Here is a 2,500-nt window from a genome sequence, read left to right as displayed (position 1 = left end):
AAAAGGAGGAAGAGAGGAGTCGACTGACGAGAAGAGGAAGAAGAGTCGGGTTTTATAGTCGAGCGGCTCCACCCAGCCTGCAGGCGGCTCCCTGTCTGCCAAGGTCTCTCTACCACTCTCTCTCTCTCTCTCTACCACACTCTCTCTCTCTCTCTCTCTCTCTCTCTCTCTCTACCACACACTCTCTCTCTCTCTCTCTCTCTACCACACTCTCTCTCTCTCTCTCTCTCTCTCTCTACCACTCTCTCTCTCTCTCTCTCTGTCTCTATTTTCTTTCAATGTCTCTCTTTCACGCTTACTTTCTAACATTTTCTCTCTCTCTCTACCACACTCTCTCTCTCTACCTCTCTCTTTCTATTTTCTTTCAATGTCTCTCTTTCACGCTTACTTTCAAACATTTCCCCTCTCTCTCTCTCTCTCTCTCTCTCTCTACCACACTCTCTCTGTCTCTCTCTCTACCACACTCTCTCTCTCTCTCTCTATTTTCTTTCAATGTCTCTCTTTCACGCTTACTTTCAAACATTTCCTCTCTCTCTCTCTCTCTCTCTCTACCACTCTCTCTCTCTATTTTCTTTCAATGTCTCTCTTTCACGCTTACTTTCAAACATTTCCTCTCTCTCTCTCTCTCTCTCTCTACCACTCTCTCTCTCTATTTTCTTTCAATGTCTCTCTTTCACGCTTACTTTCTAACATTTCCTCTCTCTCTCTCTCTCTACCTCTCTCTCTCTCTCTACCACTCTCTCTCTCTCTGTCTCAAGTTCAACTTCATTCAGATTCATTCATCCTGTCTCAAAGCGCTTTACAGAGAAAGAGCCGAACGAGATCAAACTGATCAATAATCAATCGTAGAACAAACACAAGGAAGCAGAACAAAGTACAAGATGCACTCTCTCTCTCTCTCTCTCTCTCTCTCTCTCTGTCTATGTCTCTCTACTAGGAAGTAAAAACAAGGGCGGGGTTGATTTACATTCTCAGACTCAACTGAGATAAAACTACGTAACTTTAAAACAGAACCAGTTCTCTGACTCTACTGAGATGAAACAACACATTTTTAATTCTCTGACTCTACTGAATAAAACCACATCAGACCGGTGATGAAACTGTAAAGTCTGTCTGTTCTTCCTGACAAATGATTTCAGCTGGGAGAGGAGAGGGGGGGGGGCTTGTTTTTGAGTGACAGAGACGTCGACCAATCAGGTTACAGAACTTTGTGATGCAACAGCACGATCTCATGAAAAGTCTTGAAATGACCTCAAACTCTGAAACGCAGGTTTTACACAAATTACGTGAAAAGTATCTTTCTTCCACCATGAACTGGATTCTGTGACAAAATCGTGAACTGGACATTTTCAGCTGAAGGCCAACGGTTCAGTTTAGGAGCTAAAACGGTTTGAGTTAAGGTTTGGGTTAAGGTAATGGTCATAGTTAAATAAGAAACACTTTAGCTAAAAATTTTAATTAGATTTTGTACAAGCTGGGAATTTAACTGACTGTTCACTGTGACTCTACTGTCTGTTTATAGTGGGAGTTTTAACACTTTACCTGCCACCAACACGCACTTCCTTGTGTTCACCAGTCCCTCCAGGAACTTTTTTGCGATCGCAATAATTAACGCAAATTCAAGAAATCGCCGCAATATTTGCAAGAGCTTGCAGTTTTGCAAAATTGCCGCAACTTTTCCGCATGAAATCAACAGACCGCTTTTGGACCAATTGTCGCATTTCGAGTCGTGTTTACTTACGTCATCGCAGCGCGCGTTCAGGTGGAAGATGAACAAAACTCACCTGCCAACAAAAAGTACTGACGTAGACCGTGCAAAACAAAACGAAACGAGTGCTGCAAGTGTCGAGGTGAGTGCAAAAAATTCAAGCTCTTGGAAGAGTTAATAGCTTAAACGGAGAGTTGGAGAGAATAGGGGGAGGCTGTGTGTGTGTGTGTGTGAGAGAGAGAGAGAGAGAGAGAGAGAGTGTGAGAGAGAGAAAAACATTTTCTTTGCTTGCAATTCCTGCAATTTTACCGCAAAAAGAGCACATAAAACCTCGCAAATTTTTGAGAAAAGCCGCTGCAAAATCAAGCATTTTTGGCCGCAATAATCACAAAAAAACTCCGCGAAATCCTGGAGGGACTGGTTAACGAGTCGTGTTCATTTCAGGTTGGGGGCGCGAAAGAAACTTCACCCAATCAGGTTAATGAAGCCTGATATCTAATGATAAAAATCATGCTACTGAAATGGCCATCTGCTATTGGCTGATCCTTGGTGCCAGATGATGTCACCACCTGTTGTACTCACAGAACTTGAATGGATAGAACGATCCTCCCACTGTCTGTTAAAGTATGTAAAGCCCTTTAAGGCATGCTTGTGATAAAGAGCTATATAAATAAACTAGACTAGACTTGTCATGGTATTTTAGCTACGGCATAAAATGACGATTAAGAGTTAGTTGCTATGGAGACAACACAAGTCCGGACATTAAGGCTGTAAAGTCTGTCACACTGTGAG

General features: G+C 42.6%; 1 protein-coding gene across 1 annotated transcript in view; it reads right to left on the bottom strand.

The window, feature by feature from the left end:
* The window catches only part of pfn1 (profilin 1), a 4,800-nt gene extending 4,677 nt beyond the window's left edge, over positions 1-123 (bottom strand). The window contains exon 1 of the mRNA XM_071902844.2: positions 1-123. This exon is cut by the window's left edge and continues 35 nt beyond it. The gene's annotated coding sequence lies outside the window, so the exon portion shown is untranslated.
* Between the last annotated feature and the right edge of the window lie 2,377 nt (positions 124-2,500).

This window comes from Centroberyx gerrardi, chromosome 23 (assembly GCF_048128805.1).
Source record: "Centroberyx gerrardi isolate f3 chromosome 23, fCenGer3.hap1.cur.20231027, whole genome shotgun sequence".
Taxonomy (NCBI): domain Eukaryota; kingdom Metazoa; phylum Chordata; class Actinopteri; order Beryciformes; family Berycidae; genus Centroberyx; species Centroberyx gerrardi.
The sequence above is the reverse complement of the archived record's forward strand: the minus strand, read 5'-3'. Positions and strand labels throughout refer to the sequence as shown.